Source organism: Pezoporus occidentalis, unplaced genomic scaffold (genome assembly GCF_034315485.1).
Source record: "Pezoporus occidentalis ecotype Australia unplaced genomic scaffold, CSIRO_AGI_Poc_V1 ctg54, whole genome shotgun sequence".
In the NCBI taxonomy this organism is placed as follows: domain Eukaryota; kingdom Metazoa; phylum Chordata; class Aves; order Psittaciformes; family Psittacidae; genus Pezoporus; species Pezoporus occidentalis.
The window spans coordinates 4890230-4913294 of record NW_026915877.1 but is presented as its reverse complement, the minus strand read 5'-3'; the positions used below and the strand labels follow the sequence as shown (position 1 = coordinate 4913294).

Sequence of the window (23065 nt, the reverse complement as noted above, 5' to 3'; positions counted from 1 at the left end):
AAGAGATAATCCATGCCCAACAAACTCTGGGGGCATGGGCCCTGCCATGGGCTGCAGCCCTCTCTGGGGTGTCTCCATCTCCACATGCAAGTCTGCACGCAATCATAGCGACAAAGGAAATACTTTTTTTTTTTTACTACTTTTTTTTTTTTTTTTAAACATGGTTTATGGCTAATTACATCAGAGATCCAAAACAATCCTTCTTACATTTGCATTAATAAGGTGTATCACATGATCCATACTGAAGCAGGAGTATACATCAAAGGTAGATTAAAGGTTGGTTAGGCATCAAACTATGTTCTATATGTAAATTTATAGCAATGATGTGTGGTGGAAAGATAGCTTACCCTCTATTTCTGTGCTACTAAATAAAATTAAAAATTCACAACTCTGGTTTATGGGATTTTAAATGAATTTGATCTCTCTTTTGGGCAGGGCAAATAAGTGTTTTGTGATGTATTATTTTACAAAAAAAAAAAAAAAAAGACTATCGTTCTGGCTCATTTAATTTTGCAAGTGAATGATCTAAGATTAACTACAGACTAGTCAGTGCAGTTTAAAAGCTGAAAGCAATTTTCAGCCATAGATGGTAATGCCACATTTAGTCCACAACCGAATGACTCTAAATGACTAAGCTGCAAGGTCTTTGTATATGACCACAGGGCCTGATAAAGCCATAGGAACACAGTAAAAGCACAAAAATAGTTCCAATTTATTTGGTGCCATCACCTTAATGAGATTAATACAGACGTGTTCATGTGCCTAATTGGTGATTTTGTTTTAACTGGTAATGAAGGATTAAATCTTCAGGCAACAGGCTGCTTGCAGGAAGGGGGATTGGAGAAAAAAAGTTTTAATTATAAAAGGCAGCTAGTGAAATATACCACTACAAAGTTAATAATGCATCCTTAATAAAATATATATGCATGTTGCTTTTGCCACTTGACTGTTTGCCTGAGTGGTTTTAGGAAGTGTTTATTTGGAAGAAGGGGATAACACTGAAGTCAGCTGTGTGTTATTGGCATCTTTTGGTACAGGGGAAGACAAAAGCTGTGCATGCAGCGTGCTCTGTTTCCAGACCGGGGCACCTAGAAAAACCACCAAGTCTGTGGGTTCAAAAACACTTCTATGGATCTTGTTGTATTCCTTAGAGCTTACATTTATGGATCAGAGTGGGGAAAGCCTAGCTCCCAGAAAAGCTAGACAGAGCTCCGTCCTAGCTGGCAGCAGCTCCTCTCATGAGCAGCCGCACCAGAAGGGTGAACTTCACCCTGAAAGGCAGCGCGCTCTGCCCTTCAGAGTCCAGTTGTGACCATTTAAATGCTAACACTATTAAACATGCTGCCAAAACACAAACACCCAGCCTAAGTCATTAAAATGTAATTATGAGGGGGCAGCTGAGCCTGGTTTGAGTTTTGACTCAGAGGAATCTTGCAAAAGATACCAATGCATAAACCTAAACTCACCTCAGCTTCAGGTCAAGCTTCTGGACTTCTTACAGGGAATAATCCCATCTATCTCTTAAAGTGACTCTTTGCAGTAATTTTATTAAATTTAGCCCTTTTTTTTTTTTTTTCTTTCTCTCTGCCCTTTTGTACCTTTCAGAAATGGATGTGTAGTATGGGCCTTGTTGGTGCTCTTCTTTTAAGCTGAACTTTCAATAGAGACAATGGCAAAGAGGTCTTTAACATCTTTGGTGTAAGATCCAATCACATTTTAAAAATGTTTGTTGCTTTAAATGGCATGCGAGTAAGGTCGCTTTTATCAAGCAAATGGATTTTTATAAAAAAAGCAGCTTTTGAATTTTTCTTGACAGAAGAGCAGCTCTATCACTCAGTTTTATCGTCTCTTCCCTGTTGTTTGTGAAAGTAAGAAGCATGGTCTAAAATTTCTTGTTTTCCACAATTTTATTTTGCTTCTGGCAGAGATGGGGCAGGGGAACAAAAAAACTCAACAACCACCAAAAATAAAGAATAAATAAAAAAATTCAACCCATTAGTGCACTGCATGGCAAAACAAACCCTATCCCAATGCTCAAAGTGCTTCTAGCATCTTTAGATTTTGATGATATATTAGAAAGCGCTTTAAAAGGACTGGGTAGTGATACCCCATGCTGCAAGATGCTACCTTCCTGGTGAATGAAGACAGAACTATATTTTACATTTCTTGTCAGATTGAACTTTAAGACATCTTGACTGCTTTCTCTCTAATTTAAACATCACAGCCCAAATGGCAACACGCTTTGTACTGTTCCAGTTGCATGGAGCCTGGGTGCTCCGCTGGCTCGGGGCAGCGGCAGCAGCCCCTCCACCGGCATCCCGCTCTCCCCGCAGCATGTCAAGCCATTATATCAGGGACCAGAATGTCACCCTGGTCTCAATGGTTCGTCAGCTGAAGGATATGGTTAACAAATGTAAAACCAAACTTCAGAGGAGCTGCTTTTCTGTGCTAAGTGATCTGTATTCCCTCTGAATTTACTTTCCCCTAACCCCGTGAAATTAACAGTACTTTCTGACATTCGACCCCCTGACCTCACATATAATAAGAATTTAAAAAGCACCATGCATGAGTGTGTCTGTGTAATGCAAAACTGGGAAAAATGACCATGTCACCGTTTTATTATACAAAACCTTCTCCATCTCCATTGCATGCTTCATATATGAGTGCTCAGTTTAAAGTTATTATAAAGAAAAACACAGTTTTAACTGTAATAATTCACCGCTTGTGACTTTTATAGACAATAAATTGTAGCAAATACATATTGCTGCACAAGAGCCGCGTACTCCATTAATGCAGATATTTACCGGGATAAGCGTTAAAAATAGTCTGCAGGAAGAGGCCAGCGGTTCAGAAGCAGCGGCTTCTGGGGGGCTGGCTGCCGGGGGTGCAAGTGCGTGCACAGTGTGTAGGTCTTGAGGTTTAAGAGGCAGAAGCAGAAAAGTGTTATGTGGAAATGATTTTGCAGTTATCAGGCTCAGGGGATGACAGCATACAAGAGTAAGAACAAGGTGCTATGTGGCTTTTTCTTCACTATGAAGTAAAGATTGGCAGCTGGAAGTAAGGCTTACAGGCAGACCTGCACACAGGACCTCTTCACCCAGGACTCATAATCACTACTCAAAGGAAAACGCATTTACCAGTAAAAAGCGGCTGTAGCCATCAGAAGTGTGCTTAAAACACCACTTAAATATCACTTTATACGCTATTACTTGCAAACTGTGCCTTGGTATTAAATTATACTTGCATAGGCTTTTGCTTAGGTGCTGATAATGCTTTTGAGGTTGCATTGGTGAAGAAGAATTTAGGCTGCTTTACAAGAGACGTGACTGGAATATCCCCTGGTGCTGACAGTGACAGGGTGAAAAATTACAGAACTGTACTTTCTTTCCCCATATAGATTGTAATTTTAATTGTCATTGTGGCCCTTCTGTTTTAATTATGGGACTTCTTTGATATATACCAGGACATCGTATTGAATGAAAATATGGTGCTATAATAGTCTCTTTATAATTAATGACCACATGTAGATCTTGGTGCATAAAAGGAAAGGAATAAATGAACAATTTATTTAACTAGGTTTTGGATTTCTTTCTATCTTCCAGTGAATATAAAATGATCCTGGGGCTTCTGAGGCTGTTTGATGTAAGAACTGCCCTGAATATCTAATAAAATTACATTGGTGTAGATTACAAAACATATTAGGTGGTTTTATTTAAAAATGTTCCCATTACAGATGGTAAATTTCTTCTATTTACTGTGTTAGCCTCCCTTCGCTTTAGATTTTGAAACAAATGATCATTTTCTTTAGTTTATTTGCAAAAAAGCAGACTTTATTCATGAAAGCAGCAGTTTTGCAGGTGTGCTCGTATGTGTACTGTAGGTAACATCTCCTCTGGAAGGTGGTCTATATACCTATTGCACACTGCAAACAGCAGTTCCTCCTCCTAACTTTGGCTTTTGAAATATGATGGATTTATGTTCTATTGATTTCTGACTGAAGAACTTATTCCGTGCATACGATCTTAAGCAGGAGCATTTGTGGGAAAGCATAATGAAAATATAAGGGACCGGTGGTTTAGTGGTTTTGCATATTCTGGGGAGGGGAAGTAAATCCCCAAAATAAAAGCCTGTCAGGGCACAACGCACCCCACGGCCAGCCCTCACAGGTTGCTGCTGTACAGGCACACACAGACTTGCAAATACACCCGGCTGATATACATTTCAGGAGAGTAGAAACCTCTATGGATTTCTGAAAAGCAGACATATTTGTCCAGTGTCTGTCAGTGTAAAACTAGAAAATATACCCTGACAAGCTTCTGCTAATTTTATTGCGGCACGGCACAGTGTGCATGCATCCTGGGCGGGCTGACTGCAGTTCAATTGCCGAGCAGGATGAAATTGGATCGGCAGAGACAGGGACTACCCTGGGGTCAGCCGCGACCATGCCACTTCCATGTGATTTCTAGTTGGGGTGATGGTGTGTAAATAAACGTGGAGAATTGCAAATCTTGTCATGGCCACGCAGAGCAGCTCAAGCATTTAAAGATGGTTGCCCGCAAACCTAACTGGAAGGTGGTTGCTCTGTGTGGTGGCTGAAGCAAAACTCCCTTCCTCGCCCTGGTCTTCTCCTTCCTGACATCTCTGAGAGCACTGACCCAGCACCGCATTGCTGAAGGGATTAATCACCAAATTGTTTTTCATTTCAGCGGAAAGTAAAGAAACTAACTAACCACCTTCTAATATTGTTCTTTTAAAGCCAGGCTGTGCTGGGGCTGGCAAATGCTTTGTATTTATGTTATCTGACTTGATTTATTTGTTTTTTAAAATGAGGTGAAGAATCTTAATGTCCTACTGTTTAATGAATTTAGGTACATTAAAGTTCCATGAGGTCTTTTCATTATTATGAACTTTACTAATGTTAGAAAATAAAATATTATAGAATTCACATTTTCTGCTTATGAATCTAATTTTATTTAAATATTACTTACAATGGTCATTAAAATACACTTAAATTTTGCTGTCTTCTACCAGTAAGATGTATTTTTTACCAGTTTTACATTTACACATATCTGTTTTTCTGTTACTTTTCCACATGACAATTACCTTTCATTACAAATTTATAAAATCATTTACATTTTAGCAGTTTAAATGTTTCTGCTGACATTTTGTAACTATTACCCTCTTCTAGAATGGCATATGTTCAGGCAGTTAATAAAAAATTAAATGGAATAGCACTAGACAAGGTGAAGCTTTGTATCAGAATGTTCTGCACATTTCTGAAAATACCATCTTTGTGTTGCAAACTGTGAAGTGAGGTTAGGGCTATGCCAATATGTGTATTTGTCATAACTGTCACAGAGTCCATGAACTAGCCAATCATTCTGCTCCTAATTAGACAGTTACATTTTGCTTTTTAGAAAGCATCCTCATGTAAAATGGTGTCTGAGATTCAAGAAAGGTGCTTGGAGCAGAGGGGGCAGAGAATACCAGCATCAAAACACTTTTTATCTGGATGAGGCAGAGTTTTTAACTGCTGCCTGACTCCTAAACGAGGGATATAGATTATATACCATTAAGAATCCTTTCGGATTTTAAACAGAGGAAATGTCGCCTTAGACTTCTTGAAGAAGGAGGCAACAAAACTGCTTAGGTGTAGGATATTTAGGTACATGCTGCATGTGTCGCATAAATAAATTAAATGGCCATTAAGGGTGGGGGGAGGGAGAGGAAAGAAAAGGTGTACCATTAACTCACTTGGAGATTGTTAAGCGCCTGAAGACGGCACTTGAGTTGCATGTGCTGGTATGAAGCTAGAAGGGCTTGCCTGCATAAAGCCATGGCACGCGGTTTCTCAGTCTCATAAATCTGATCTGACTTCACAAAGATATTTACAGTACGTTCTGCTAAATGTAGATTCTGTGGCCAGACTTAGGGTAAAGGAAGCAAAAAACATAAGTAAAAATAATTCTGCCTGCCTGTTGTATTTCAGTTTCCCTTTTTTTCTCATTATGTCAATAGCCATTTGGATTATTTTTATTTTTTTTTAACACAACAAACCCCCAAATTGCAGTTCTTCTTTTATGACTGTGTTGTTTACAGCTATATCATAATCCTGTATTTACATGTGAAGTTCACAAAGATCCTTTTTAAAAATAAACGTTGATTTACACTAGTAGGAGGCAGGGTTTGTCTAATAAGTGCTGGGTGTCCAAGAGGGATTATTAGTGTTTGCCACTCGATTCACCTTGGGATATGGCTGTGATAAATTCCTTGGCTCCTTATTTAAGCAAAGCAACGCTATATTGAATTCAGAATAAAAGAGAAATTCTGTTTCCTCTCTGTTAAAGGCCACTCTGCTTTGTTTTCCAGCACCATTCCTTTGGTGTTGTATGAAACATTTCTAATAGTCCAGGATTTCCCTTTTTCTGTTCAGGGCAGCATATTTGAGATGGGGTACCTTGAAATAAGCTGTTAATAGTTGTCAAAATCTGGGCAGTTGAGCAATAAATGCAAACCAAAGTGTTCTTTGTGGGGTTCCCGAAAGTGCAGCCCAGGTGGGTGATTTTCAGCTCCCTTTCTGCCAGTGGAGGTGATGTGATTCAGAGCAAAACTTTAAGGAAAAGAAGAAATCGAAAACAGTTTGCGGTAACTCATATGGTTCGTCCTGTTTTAAATCTTTATTCAATAGGCGTATTGCAGAAGTTTTAACAGTCATAGCAGATTAACCTTGCCTGTGCATTTGGAGGCTAGTCATCTGATGAATTTACATGCGGCCGGATGAAAATGCTATTTGGAGAGAGATTGAGAGTTTATTTGATTAAATCCCTTTCTCCAATACCTTGACCTCTTTCTTGTGAAATAATCAGAACTGTTTAGCAAGAATATTCTGGCATTAATAATGAATTGCTTTGGAGCAGTTTTTTTTCTGCTTTGTGACAAACCCATTGGTGTCTGTGCTTTTGGGGGTGCAGTGGGGATGCTGCTGCATGCTCTGCATGGAGGGAACACTGCTCAGAACAGGCTGACAAAAATGCATTTTAGTTTTTCTTTTGAAATTTACAGTCTGTGGGATGATTTACAAGCCAATGTATTATTTAGGGAGTGCATTCTCCTTACGCATCTACCAGTAACTATTGTTTTTTTCTGACTTGCTGATGAAAATGAAGACTGAAAAGCACGCGCTCTTTGCCTGTTAGGGTGGGTGGCAGGTCTGCGGGTACAAAAGGCGATTTTATCTGCAGTAGCCACTGTGAGCGCTTAGCAAGCGACACCGCAAGGAGACCGATTTTGTTGTTTTTAACTCTTGTGTTGACTCCAGCTCTGCACTTGATCCTGTGCTGTGTTCGAAGCAGTTGAAATGTGCCTTCTGCCCAAACTTTGCTCCAAGTGTGCAGTATTTGAATATTAATCAGCTTTGTATTTGTTATTTTGAAAAGAGCATTTGTCAGTCGTGATCACAGAGTGTATTTGAAGCTAAATTGATGACTTTATAGTATTACTTGACTTTAAGGTAATGAGATCACATGTGAGTCTTAAAAGGTATGATGTTGGTGCCTATGTACATTTGTGCTGGAGATACTTAAGCTGCACGTAAGTTGGTATAACAGCTCCATAAGATACCTTACTACATTGTCAGCCGTGATAAGGCTATGGTATCTTGTCTCACAAGTAAATTGAGCTTCATTATAATTTGTTTCTTAATAACATGCACTTCACTGTAATATGTAAAATGCTTGGCTTTCATGAACAGCTCTGTAGAAAAGCTGTACAGTAACTCATTTGCATTTAGCAATTATATTATATTACAATATATTAAGCTGCAGAAAACCTAATCTAACATCATAATTTAAAATCATAATTTACAGTACTTTACAAGGAGCATACAAGGCAGGTTACAATAACACATTGCCTTCCCGTATCAGCCAGTAAAATTATTTACTCATCTATTATTTGGTTTTCCAAAATGTTCTTGGTAAATTTTATTCATAAAATTCAGGGAGTCCTTAAAGCAGAGCTCCATGAAGATGTCCAAATATTTTAGCGTACTGTTTACTGAAACTTAGTGACTGGTGCTTTCTTGTAATTGTTTGGGTTGGGCATTTGCATTAAAAGGAGTGTGGTTGCAGAAAAGGATGGCTGTTCAAGGAAGTCTTGATTTATCCAGATATTCTTTGCTAAAAACCAAAAGGAAGGAGGAAGAATCTATTTATAAAATATTTTATACAGGTTGTGACACAGCATTTGATGAATCATTTAATATGCAACACGTGATGCAGAGTGTCAACAACTGGCTCCTGTTGCCGTCTTTGTTTGGAGCTCAGCTCCACTCGGTCTCAGATAAACTTCAGGCAGCAGCAGATTGGAGTCAGCTTCCAGTGTTTCTAGTCACTCGAATATTTTGAATGAGCTTCTGTCAAATATGTATTACTCTTTAAATCTAGCATTAAGAATCTAGTATTTAAAGGAATATGGGTTACTTAGTGGCTGATTTACCAGTTAATGGTTTCATTCTAGTACAGTACCTGACTTAAATTTATTACTCCAGTAAGCAATATTTTATCTGAGTTATGTATTAAATAGTGCTTCTGAGTTTGCAGTACAGAAGTGAGCAAGGTGCTGGTCTCAGGCTTATATAATCTAAATCTTTTATATTATAAAGAGTAGAACATGCTGATGACCAGCACTGTGACAGTAGCTCAGTCTTGATAGCTCAAACCCCTGGACATTATGAGTGAGGAGGGTACTCCCAGCTTTGAGGAGAAGTTGGCCACCTGAAACAGGCCATGTAGGGTTTAGATGACGCTTGGGGACATGCAATGCACTCTCAGTGCCATGCTGTAGATCCTGGTAGGAGGTCAGGTCTTGTCTTGTTGAAGCAGCTTTGCAGGGGCTGCATGGCCACTGGGTTGAACTCCAGCTTTGCTCTGAATTCAAGGCTCGATGAAAATATTAAAAGATGATAGAGTGACAGCAAAGGAAGAGGAAGAGTCTTTTTGCTTTCAATAAAGTAAAATAAATAAAAGCTCCTTCTTGCTCTCATGCCTCCCTACCCAGTCCCTGCAAATCAGTGTTTTGGTACTGGTGCATCATGTCAACATCCTAGGTGAAGAGCCCAGGAAACGCCTGAAAATAAGAGAAGCTTAGATCAAAATGATAGCTTTTGTTTAAAAATATGCCAACACAGGGATGTTTTGCAGTGTTGAGGGATCCACTTTTCTGGGGGTAATATTCTCTGAGGATAAGCCAAACCTCAGGAAAGAAGGGAGACCTTAGTGTTTGGATGCAAGGTCTTTTGTGTAGCAGGAGTAGCTCTTTACTTGCAAGCGCATGGTCTGTGCTTGAAGCAGGATACTGTACAAGTGCCTGTGGTCTCTGTCATGCTTTACATAAACAAAAATACTTTGCATACTTTAATTAAACTGTATGCTGAATCATTTTGCACAGTGATATTAATGCTCCAGTCTATGACATTAGTGTGCTTTCCTTGTTGAGAATATTAATGATGTCATTCATTGTGCATTTGCAAGCATGTTGGCAGTTTATGTGATAATTGTATAATTGTCAGAACTAGAAATTGCCCCCGCTAGCTTGGGATGTGAAGGCTGCAAGATTTATTTTGTCCCTCTCTGAGGAGCATTTTATTTGGCATGACTGTCTCCATAATTGTGGTCTCACTAAGGCATGCATCTTGAAGTCTGGGTGACTGGAAGAGGTTGCTGCTCTTCCTGATAAAACTGATGGGCTCTTTCTTCCAGGGAGCTGGATTTTGGAGGATCCAGCTTAGTGTTAGAGAGTTAGCATGGATTAGATCTTGACAGAAAAGACCACCATCCCACAATGAAACTTTTCAAATTCACATACATGTATTTCATTTTCAGAGTTCCACTGTATAAGAGGTGAAAACAAACTGTTAATTGGGGTAAGCCTTTTCTTTAGCCCCTTTCCTCTGACCTAACTATTCCAGTAATTTCTGTCCCTTTGCATCTTTAAAAGTGCCCATATGAGAGGGTCCAGCTCTCTCCTCTAATCTTCACTTGTATACAGTACTCTCTGTCTCTTCAGCCCCTTTTAGATTTTTTCCTTTTCTTTCAAATATGATAATCTTTCTTTTTCTAGCTTTCCTACAGACTTTCCTTTCACACCTTTCCTTTCACACACAGCAGGTTGGTTGTGCCCTGCTTTTCTTTACCCAAATATCTCTCTTCAAGATTTCTTCACTGTGTCATCATACAGCGTCGTCACATTGAGCTCTTTGGCCCTCCCCATGCTCTCATGCTCACCCTCTGTGCATCCTGAAAACCTGCCTTTCTATTCCTATGAACTCTTGGAGCTGGACCAAAGTTAAGTTTTCTCTTCCAAAGGCTGAAATGGGGATAAAGTCTGAGACTTTGCTAAATCCTAAGCCAGCTTCTTACCACCTGGCAAAAAAGAAATGAGATGCAATTTTTCCACCTCACGCTTCCAAGCTTCATCTTGCACTGAATCCCAATTGCAATCTGCGATTCGCTCTACATTCTTAGCAAAGGCAGCAAACAGCATCATTTCCATAGAAAGCCTGTGCTCTGTGATGTCCCAGTAAAGTCTTCAGTATAAATGGTGTGGGTGTGCAAATTGCCACCTACTTTTAAAATACTTAATGGATACCACAATTACAGGTTGTAAATCAAATCCACTGTTAAACTTTGTCTTATATACTAGTAATTTTCCTATATTATGATGAAGAATAAACAATAGTTAGGTAAATAAATGTGTATAAAAAGAATAAATCTAGGAATCACATACACAGCTAATATACTGTATTAACATTCCAATACTAGTGAAAGCATAGAGCAAAGTCAATGCAATTATTCTGTCCAGCTTGTGATATTTTTCTGTGATAGTTAACCAGTGAAACCAAGGCAGGAAAAGATAGAGTACAGCATTGCCTTGCAAAAAAAAAAAAAAAAAAAGAAAGATGAAAATTTGTCCTTTCCTTCAAAAATGTTCCAATTCAGGTTGCTTCTCTGGGGCTCTTATGCCTGTATTTTGGAGGACTGTTCCCTGAAATTGAAGATGTTCTCTGTTTCTGTATATTATTCTGATCACTGCAGCTGACTTCCAACTTATACAGACGTCTATAGACTTCAGCAGGTTGACTTCCAGCCATAGCAAAGCCCTAGGTGAAAAGTCCTTGAACTTTCTTTTCATTGTCTGTCATTGTCTTTATTACATTTAAATTGATTGACTCTTCAATGCCATCATAAGTATAATATTTCCCAAGTTATTTAGCTGTGCTCTAGTTTTGATGGGGACTTGTAGTGTGTTGAATATTCACCCCTGGCAAACCTCATTCTATACCAAGGTTTCTTATATCTGAGAGATTTCAGGTCATAGGTACAAAGTTCTCCCTGATATACCTTTGTTTTAGGAAACCCGTTTCATGTGTGCACTTACAACATGTTAAAAATCAGTGGAAAAAAAGAGAGGTGGAATCTAGGTAAAACGTTCTCTTGAGCTAAAGGATAACTATCATGTCTAATTTCTAAATTGTTATAGAGACAATGCTAATGCAATCAACACATCTTTCCAGACAGAGTGGAAATGCCATTGCACAAATAAAGACCTTGGCATCTTGTTTTCTCCTAGGCCTTAGGCAATTCCACTTTGGAAATGGCTCTCAGCTACAGGCTGGAGGTATACAAATTACAGTATGAATATTTTCCTTGTCTCTCCTCAGGGGATCAGCATATTGCACTGCTAGCACCCCAGGGTCTTTGCAGGCAGGGCTGGAGGTCATGGGATGTCAGAGGCTTTGCCTTCCTACCTGAAATGGGCTTACCTACCTGCCATCTCATACACAGAACGGCACTGAACAGACCAAATGCAGTGCTTGGATAATGTTACCTCTTGTCCACAATAGAAGCCATATGATTTAGTGCATTCAAGAGCACACAGAGACATCCAGAAAAAAAATTTACATATAGCTATAATACTGAAATATAAAAAGGACTCTTGACTTTTCCCTTGCTTGTTCAAACATATGTTTTAATCTTGATCCTCCAGACAAAACAAAGATGATAGCCAGGTGCTGCAGAGTGTGTTTTTCATTTCCTCTACCTATGGAGATATCTCTCCTTCTCTTCTGCAGATCCTCACGTTTGTGATACAGTTGACATTAATAACACAATGCAATGCCTTTTAACCACTTGAGTGAGTATTTTTTGTGTGTTTTAGAAAGGGGTTCGGGTTTTTTTAGTTACTTACTGTAAATTCAGCTCTTGGATCTCCAAACTTCCAACATCCTCACAGTCGCTGCGCCTGTGTTAGTGAGATCTCTGGCAGCTTTCCCACCTCAGCTGGGGAGGTAGAGGGTGGTGGATAGGAGCTCTGCAAATGTGGGTAATTACATCATAAGCCATCCTGAGATGTGCTGAAGGCTTTCTGACAGTGCCGGCTGCTTTCACCCTGTGCCAAGACCAGGATTCGCTGGACCTGCAGGACCGGGCTCCGTGCCGAGTATTGCTGGAAGAAAAGATCCACATTCATCCAAACTATATGGTCAGCTTCAACAGGTGGAGCAAACGTGTGTTTGGTCTAAATTACAGGGGGACAATAATCTCCTGTGGAAAAGGCTCAGATGATTAAGAAATGTGGTAACCAGCTTGGCAGGTCTGCTGAGAGGCCAAGTTGGTGCCTGTTATTGCAAGCACAAGCACATCAGACCATCTTATCACCAGGCAGAGGGGTGAGATAACGCTGATAATCTCAAGTTTCTTGGTTATGCGAATGTGTTTTTAACACCTCACAGGGTTTTGAGATGTAAAGGACCATGAGGGAAGAAAACGATATGTACATATATATATGTGCAGAGTATCTTTTACCCTTTATTATGCAAGTATTTTCAGGAGTTCTAAATGCCATCTTTGGAGCAGAAGATTCAGATAGCACATGGAGGGAAGGGAGAGAAGCTGTGAGGACCTTCTTTTCAAGCTCACTTGAAAGAGCACAATATAGTTAAATTAATTGCCACCACACTGCTATCTGCCATAGATGAGATCATATCTCACTCTGGTTGAGGGCCTATAAGCCTCTATGGATGGTCTACATGAGGCGTGTATGACTAAGGGTATCTATAACAGCTTTTTCTACTTCGGAAGACTGCAACTTCAGAAGTGCTGTCTTTACATCTGCTCACTTTCACCCACATAGCGCTGTTAATTAATTACAATACAATATAGAAAAATTGAAAGTACAGTTTGAACAAAGTTCTTTTGTCTTCTCAGGGTAACCTCCCATGTGAAAGTAGACTTGACTGCTGGGGGTTTTGTAATAAATTAGGATTAATATTAACAGAGTTAAAGCAATGACAGCATCTGGTTCTGGGCATCACCTTGGCTGGGAGCAGCCTTACAAAGGCATGCTGAGGAGAAGCCACACTGGCTCTGAAGTTAACAGCCTTTCACCACAGAGTTTAAATTGAGATGTTTTTATCCTATGTTTTCTTTCCCATATTTTATTTTATTCTTCTCATAGTTTCTTCATCCATGCAGTGATCAGCCCTGATATATGATAAGAATTTTCACTCGAAGGACTGTGCATCTTTAAAATGTCTTCCCTTTATTCTTCCTAGTTCTTACACATGTAATTTCCCCTTTAATTTGACATCATTTAACGGCACATTACACGTCAATGATGTGATCTGTGAATATTTACAATGTTCGTGTCATTTTTATTTTCTAATCCAATTTAAGTAGCTCTGCTTTTTATGACATCATGAATTCTTCAGTCTTTTTAGTCTTTTTGGAACTAATTATTCCATTAGCTCCTTTGAACTAGCTCCATGTTGTCAGTCATTTTCTTCCCGTTTGATCGTAAGACCTTTGCTGCCCTCCTTTGCATCTGCTGCTGGAGCTGGAAGAGGATGTGACCACTGCTAATAGCTACCCAGGGCACCTCACCCCCACCCCCAAAGCTTTTTTACTACTGAAACAAAATGACAAAATTATATGTAAAGTCTTTTAAATATATTCAACTGAGCAAATTCCTTGCAATTCGAACTTTTATATCTTTACAGTAAATGTCTTTATGTTGTACTTTGTGATGCATGGTCTCCGGGCTGTAGAGGACACACTTTCCAGCTGTTTGGCTTTGGCTTCTTTGTCTATCAAGAGACATAACAGAAAACAAAGCAACTGGCTTTGAGCGTAAAGTGGGAAAGAAAACACAAAATCAATTTAAGTTGCTACCATATGTTCCAGCTCATATATTATGATTTATGCTTATTTTTAATATCTGGGTTTGATAAATTGACAAAAGATAGACTTAACTCATTAAGCAGTTCAGGCTTCCCTAAGACTTTCCAAACCTGATTGCATGTTAGCACCCAAGGGAGGCTGAAATGTGTAATAAACAGTCTCTGAGCACTCTTCAGCAAAGATCCCTGGTCTGCCCGCAGGACCAGCCTCTCCTCGCTCCCCTGTTTACTGGGAATGTTTTAACATTTCCTCTGTAATGCTAAAGAGCTCTGTTGTCTGTTGCTGCCCTCTGTAGTGATAGAGTAGAGACCACAAGATTTCTCTTGCGCTGCAATAACCTGATTATTAGCAATTGCAAATGTATTATGAAATTAACTGTCACTGTGAATTGAGGGTGTTCCTAGTTTTTGCTTCTGTAGCTTTCTTTTATTTAGGATTATCTGGTCTTCCCAAAATTATCATATTGATGGGTCTTCATGTTTTGGTTTGGGGGATTTTTTAGGGGTAATATTTTTCTTTCTTTTCAATTAATGTTTAGAATGTGTCCTATAATATTTTTAGCATTCTGACCTATTTTAAGTACAGCATCTTAAAACCTATAAAAACTCAGATAATCTCACACAGGCCATAGAAAATAGAGGGGCTGTTCTTCTAGATTTCACAACATAACAATTTTTTTTTCTTAAAGAAAAAGGCAAATTAGCAGAAAACCCCATGAACTGAATCATTATCTCATTTCTCTGAAACTTTAGCTAGATAAAGCAACTTTTTTTTTTTTTTTAATTGTACAGTCAGATGTAAAATGCACAGTACTTGGGGAATAAGAAGCAAATATTGACATATGTCTGTTGTCTGGCCTCTTACATTGTTAAACGGATTTTTCCTCAGGACAGTGCTTGCTGATAGCCATCAGTATTTTATGGTAGTAATAAGTGCAATATAAACTCTGATTGCTGAGAAAATAATGTTACGAGGTAGTGTAATTACCTTACCTCTCCATATTGCCTTTTTTTGGGGTATAAAAATTAAAATAATTAATCTTTGAATGCAGAAGAGTTCATAAAACTTGGAGTAAAATTAGATTGTGTGTGATAAATAGTATTCCTCACATTTATGTGATGGAAATAGAAGTCTCACATATTTAGAGAGGTTTTCAAATAGCACTGGTTGTGGACTCTGTTTTAATTTTTGCATAATGGAAAATAACTTGATTTGCAGAAGGAAATCTCTAAAGTTGGCCCTGGCCATCTTCCAACATGCTTAACAGGAGTGAATGATTAATTTTCAAAGTCTGAAAGGCGTGGGTTGTGATGTTTGGAACACAGGTGCTTCAGCCTAGGTTGGATTTTGTGAAACAGGGTAGAATGACTACGCTGTTCAAATGGGGTCATATATTTGTGCCAGCTGGTGTTAAATATGTTTAAGTGTCTGTGATGGCCATATACTTGTAGCATTTGAGATAGTTCTTCAATGGCTGCAGTTGGTACAGTTGACGTAGATAAGGTCACCTGTGGTGGTTCTTCACCCACCATAGTGGGTGATCTGTACTGACATCACTCAATCAAGGTAAAAAATGGCCTTAAAAGTTAAACCAGAATAAAGAAAAATTAACCTGAGAACTCTAGAACAACTGGAGGTTTTGTGTCTTTATTTCCACAGCCCCCAGTTTTCTGCCAGGTTAATTTTATCCCCAGATCTCCCTTTAAATTTCCTCTCCATTTCCATTCTCCTCCTCCAGTTCTCTCTCCATCCTCTCCTCTGACACCAATCCTTCCTTCTTCATCTTTTATGTTTTTCTTCCTCTCTGCTCACACAAATGTTTTTCCTTTCATCTTCCTAAATAAATTCTCAGTGTCAACAATGGTGGTTTTGTTGAATTTTTATCATTTCAAACTTTAGCTCCTAGAGAAAAAGAATAACTTTTCCTCATCTTCAGTGTTTAATCTGATGTTTGTTTGTTTTCCAAGTTCTAACTTTAAATGATTTTTTTCTCAGACTTTCCTAGAGGCTTGTAAAGTGATAAAATAGTAGTACTACTACTGGTGCTAATAATTAGAAAAACTACCTGCATCATGTAAACGTGACTCAACATGTGGGTGCAGATAGAGATGCCCAACTTCACCCAGGCTCCCAGCCCATCATGATCTGAAATGAGTGCAAGAGCTCCCAGAGAGTGGCCAGACACCCAAAAGCAGGGCATGTTATCTCCAGCATGATGCTTCCACTTACTGTCTCCTACAAGAATAGTTAACTTAAGCTTTGTGTCTTTGATTTAAAGCCATAAACTTGTAACAACTTCATACAGAGTTTTCTGTTGCAGGGAAGTATGGGTGTTGAGCAATTGTTAGAAGTTCTCATTCCAGTCCCAGTAGGGCTTCCTTTCATGTTTGTTTGTACTACACCAGCTGCTGCAGTATCTAAGCATGGCCAGGACGTTCCTGTGGTCGGCAAACAGAATTTGTGTCCTCAAGAGTTAACAATTAGGCATGATGCTAAGTTTTCACCAAAACAGTGTTCATGCTGTACTACAATCCGGTTCTTACTCTCAGACTGATGCTCTGCTAGGAGAGCACAGCAGATCAGGGTACATCCAACACAGCTTTCCCCTAGATGTGGGGGCAGAAAAAGGGAATGTACTTCTACCTACTCAAGAGCAAGGTATCAAAAAATTTATTTGGGCAATTATCCTCAATCTTGCAGCATTATTTTAAAGATATTAAAAATTAAAATCTACAGGTATGTGAAAGCTGGTGATATTTTGAGGAATAAATAACATTCAACAGTAAAAAACAATAAAACCCATAAAACAATAATGCCTGAAAAATAACTTCCCATATTAAGTAAGTAAAGGAAATAAAGAAAGAAATTGCTGTCATTAGAGCACAGGTAGGTGTTAAATTTATATGCTAATATTACATATTTGTTAGAAAGAATAGGTCAGTCTGATCACATAGAATGAAAAGCAGTAAAATGTATTGTGGAAAGGATTTTGTTTAATCCTGCTAGCCTAGCCTATATGTGTGCGTGTTTTTGCTCTCCTGGCAAGATCTCTCGGAAAAGAGTGATGCCCCCCACCAAGCAGAGTAGCTTCCTTTTCCCTTCAAGAGGTATCTTTTGAAATATTTGCTGTGCTCAGAAGTTCGAAAGAGAGCTACCAGATCCCATTGGATTTGTTAATAAATATGAAGCAGAGGGTGGAATTTTTTTCTCCACCAAAATTGGCAGCAGTGGGAGGAGGAAAAGGAAAAAGAAAATCCCCAGCAAAGTAAAATTTTTGTAACCAAGTTATAATATCAAAACCTTTATTGATGACATTTTACAAAAATAACCTCCTGTGTTACTCTTTCACTTGCAAATGGGAAAAAACACATATTCATCTTCTAAACTGAGGATATTTAGTTTGTAATCATTTAAGAGCAATGAAGTGGAACTCCATAAGGTCCGTGGCCATTCTGACACAGCCATGTTGATGCTCAGTGTAGACAGCCCTCAGCGTAGAGGCAGGTTAAATGGAAAAAGAAATCACTGCAACTATCTTAGAAAAAAAGTGTGTTTTGTGTCATTAACCCAGCTCTCACATTCATAATAATCATTGTACTGGCACAGGAAATAAAGCAAGCTACTTGTTTAAATCTCTGTAAAATTTCCATGTGTTTACATTGGGGAGTTTATGTTGAAAAAGTATCAAACAACTTGGTGGACCCAGGTGTTTCAGATAGGACAAAGGGAACTATCAAAAGCCAGTTTGCAATGAGACATTTAAAATTCAGGAAGTCATTCAATTAATTTCTGTGTTGTTTTGATGAAAACAGGACACCAGGAGATCTAGAGAATGTAAGACCCACGTGATTTCTCTTAAGGGAAAGCTTATAGACATAGAACTGCACTTTCCTAAATATAGACAAAACATTCAAGTTATCCAAATATTTAATTGCAAATATGTTGCAAATACTTTCTCATATGATAAATCTAATCCTCCCCATGTACCAAAATGCATTTATATTATCTCAATATAGAATATTTTCCTAGGAGAATCACAATCCAGGTTTTTCTTTCAATAAATATACCTGTGGCTATAATTTGCTATTTTTGATTGAGCCCACTGGTAGATGATCTATATTTTTATGTCTCTGAGGTTATGTTTATTAGTCACAGAAGTATGAAAAGACCCTCATTCCCTGGCTGTCTGAGCCTTGCTAAAAGAAAGTGATCTGGGATAACTGCAGGATGTAGTGCTGTGCCTGAGGTCTGGCTGTGCGGTGTTTGGCTGATGGCTCCATTGGTCCTGGATGGTGGGCCAGGGGTTCATCCCTGGATCAGTTCTGGGTGCTAGGAACATTCGGCACCCACATGTCCACTGGATTGCCGTGCCAGAGAAATGGGAGGGCAAGCCACTTGTACTGGATTTCAAGCACATGCTTTGGACATGGACATGCTCCTAAGCAGTTTAATTATTTGTGGTAGAAAGGATTTATTATTTCCCTTCTTAATGGAATAAATCCCATTCCAGCCACTCTGCCTGAAGGGCCTAGGGTGATAAAACAGGACCGAAAGTTTTAAGGACTTTTCATTGTAGTTTTTCTCAGCAGCAAAATGAATCAAACAGTTTCCAGTGCTCCCAGCATCAGGAAATGCTTGAATCTCAGAAAAGCCTGTAATGGAGTGTACCTGTGGTATAGGACTATGTCTAATCAGTCAGCTGTGTAGGTGGGTAGTGTCAAGTGCCATTCATCTGCTTCCCCTGAGGTCTGTGGAAACAAGGAGGAGGGGTAGTGATAAGACAAAGATATATAACCATGTTGACCACTGAAGTACATGGTTAACAGCTTAATTATCTGAGTTCAGCTATCAGTCAGAAACAAACCTGTACAATTTAGACATACTTTATAATTTGCTATAAAAATGGCATAATGATAAGGACAGTGTTGCTAGAATTAGAACCTGCATTAAGTGTGTTTAATTTAATTTTTCTAATTATATTTCTAATAGCTTAAATATGTGCACTGATAAAATGGTTAGCCACCTGCATTTAAATGCCACCTGATGCGTTTATTTTGGAACAGTAGAAGATTGATATAATTTGAGCTCTAGTTCCTCTGAAAATTCCTTTATTAATGGGTGTTAAATTACTCTTTGTGGCTATGCTGCAAATGAAGTTACAGACCTGCTATCGTGGGAATCACCCTGAACTTCTTTAAATCTGAAAACATTTATTATATTATCTGAACTGTTGATAGGGGTCTATTTAATTAAAAACTAAAAGTTGCATTGGTGTTTCACAGTTCTTCAGTGTTCATTAATTGTGGTTTATTTTTTTTAATCAGGTAAGTTAAAAATTTTGCATAGTAGGGTGTGGATTGAGAGCGTTTCCATATAAAGAATCCCCATATGAAACTACTTTATCAAATTAATTTAATAGCCAAAAATACAACTAACTATATGTTGCAGTTTCCATGATGGCTGCCTATTTTCACATATTTTACATTTACTAAATTATTCCTCTTTTAAGCCAAAATTGTGCACTTTTGCTTAGATCTCTGTCAGAACAAGAGTACTAAAAAAAGTGATTAGAAAAACATAAAAAAAACCTTTTACTTTCATATGAATAAATGAAAATTGACTTTTAAAACAACTTTTGTGTAGCTGATGCTGAGAGAGGATGTCTCCAGGCCAATTTGAAATGTATAATAAATTACAAATAAAATAATGATTTAAAAAAAGCTGTTTAAAAAAATCAAAAGAGCTTAATTTCATGAATTATACACTGCAGACGTTGTTTACAGAGGTATGAGAAAAACATAAATCCATAAAATCAATGTTTATTAATTGTTTATTTGGACTCTGAGCTCCATTTGTTTTCCATATTTTACCACTAAAAGATGAGGTAGTGCCATGATTACTGGAGAAAACTGAGCCAAGAAGGTGCCTTTCTGCTGAGATAAACAAAACACAACATTGGGATTAATGTGGAATTTAAGCTGCTGGAGGTGTTGTACTTGTACAACAAGGGGCTGGACAGCATGTCTCTGGCCTTTCTTTAAATTTAAATATTATTTGATATTTTCCTCACAGAACTTGACCATCTGATGTAGCCTCAGTAACAATTTCCCCTTGGTCTTGTGTCTTAGGTCACTGGCTGACTTGGTGCAGGAGCTACCTTCTCCCTTGGCTCTGCCATGCGTCCACTTTCCTTGCTTTTATATGCTCATTGTGGTGAGAGATTTTACAAAAACACCCAGAAAGCAACTTATTTTGATTTAAGAACCAGTGTTGGAAAAAGTCAAAGTGTGCAAATCTCAGCTTAAGCACTTTGAACCAGAGGAACACTGATTTTTCAAAACAAAACGCGACAAAACTGCAGGCTCCCTCTAAGCCCCTTGAAGTCCATGGGATTCCTTTTATTGACTTGGCTGAGCGCTGGATAAGGCAGCGGAAGCGAATGCCACACATACAAAAGGACCCCGACTACTTGGCATATGATTGTTTTCAATTTCATGGCCCTTTGATCTTGTATGGATTCTCTTAACATTTACCTTGATAGAAGAAATATTTTCAGTTGCTCGCACCAAAAGCATATTAATATTTAAATATTTATATTTGGAGTCCAGGTACTTGCATAAGCTGCTAGGGATATTGGGGTATGAGCCCAGGGAAGAGCAGTGGGCCTGAAGCAGCTGCCTGTATGTGGCACTGGAATTTGGGGTGCAGCAGATGCATCTCCAGCTTCTTGCCCCTAAGCCAGCCCTGCCATGGGCAGGATGCTGTCCAGGGTGTGTGATTACCAATGCCAGCCCCAAACCCTGCTTACTTTGCAGTATTTCCTCATTTGCCCACAGCCACAGTCAGGTTTTCCTGTTTTTCTGGTCTATTGATGTATTTTCTTTTCAAATCAATCCAGCAGTTGGTTAAAATTGATAAACATGCTAGCAGAAACTAATACTTCTTTTCCGAACTCTTACCCAATCTTACCTACCATAGAAGCTCTGCCATAAAAGATCATTTAGAAGCCGATTTTTTGAGTGTGATGCCAGAATGTAATTGGACATTATTATGCCCACACCTGGGCTTTCTGGGCTGCATGTAACACTGGCCCATGGCATGCTATTAGAAGAAATAAGTGGTTTAGATCATCTGGCAGAGAGCATGATAAACTATAACTAAGCTTTATTGTCTTTTTTGATGAATTGTAATGAAATGAATTAATCACCCAAGAAAAGTAGAAGTTTTTATAGCTGTAAATGTATAACTGAAATGAACTGCAAATTGTCTGAGCCTGGTTTGGGGCAGGTGCTTTCTCCTGTTGAGGATTTTGCCTCTAACCCTGTTCAGTTACCTTCTCTGCTTTTTTGCAGTAACAGGCTTTATTTAAAAGACTTTATTACATGATACTGTATGTCTATGTAATATGTCCAATGCTAACAAATTCACCAGTGAGGATAAGGATGCTGAGGGAACATAGAGCATGTTGAAAAGTGCTAACCTGGGGAAAAGCGTTGGGTGTGCATGGGATGTTTCTGTGGCTCAGCTTAATGACTTAAATCCTTAACAATCCTATGCTTCTTTGCCCAGCATCTTCTCTGCCCGCTTGCTAAACGATTCCCTTCCTGGGCTTCCGTGACAAACACTTTTATAATGCTTCATTATAACAGACGGCTGAGAGACAAGTGAGACGTGCAAGTCCAAGAAAATGAAATCAGTATTTAATTACTAAATATTCTACATCTAAAATAAAAAAAAAAAAGCTTAAATAATTCAGTTTGATTTGGTCTAATTAGCCTGATTTCCTAGTATTTAGCCCTAATTATGTGATACATAAGCCCTAATTATGTGGTACGTATACAGTGTGCTCTCTAAAGTTAAAGATCAGAACGGATACTAACTTAAATGATAAAATATGTTAAATTATTAATTATAATTAATCTTACAAAATAGGCATAATTAGTTTAAGTACTTTAGATATTCTACTTAATAGCATTACGCATTATATGCAAGGTTTGAACATTTTACAAATACTCTATCAAAAGAAAAATATTGGCGAGTTTTTTGATTTAATGAATGTCTTCCCTTGTGGCAGGCTCGGTGGCTGTGGGGCTGCTTCTATAGCGTGCTTGGCTCTCCCTGCCCATGGTGTGAAGGTGTGTGTGTTTGACGCTTGTGGTGCTCTGCCCTCTCCTGCCTAGTGCTGAGAGCTCAGAAATCCTGTGTTATTTTCTCTCACTGTTTATCGGATGGCACTGCATTAGCAAAGCCACGAAGGACCACAGCATACTTTTTTGGTACACAGCAATAGCAGGTCTCTAAATGTTCAGAAATCTCCCCTTTCTTCTGGTTTCTTGGTGGTTATGTCAGATCTGATGGAAGAGGGATGATGGTGGGAGGAGAGCAGCTTGCAAACATCTTCAAATTCTGATTGACTGAAGTGACCTGTTGCTGGCGTGCGGCTCAGCACGCGTCCAGCAGAGAGCTTGAACCGGGGCAGGCTTTGCTTTTGCATCCTTTGTCTCTCTGTTCAAGCAACAGCAGAGCTGCCCCGGATGTGAGGCTGAAAGGTAAACCTCAACCCTGCGGGAAGCGGAGCCGAGCAGGGTACAGGAAGACCTGCTCAAAGCCATGGCAGCGTGAGCAGCGCTGAGCATTGTCCAGGGGGCCGCAGCACACAGAAGTGGGAACGGTCCCCAGACAGGACTGTAAGGGGTAGTCCCTGCTTTTTTCCTTTGGGGGGAATGGGGACGGGGACGGGACTAAGCTTGCTCTGTACAACTGTAGGAGCTGCTGTTAGTTGAAATGAATCGGTGCAGTGAAAAAAAAAAAGAAAAGAAAAAGGGCGAGAT

General features: G+C 38.9%; 1 long non-coding RNA gene across 1 annotated transcript in view; it reads left to right on the top strand.

The window, feature by feature from the left end:
* LOC134173574 (uncharacterized) overlaps positions 1-23065 on the top strand; it is an 82458-nt gene that overhangs the window by 39330 nt on the left and 20063 nt on the right. The window lies entirely within an intron of this gene.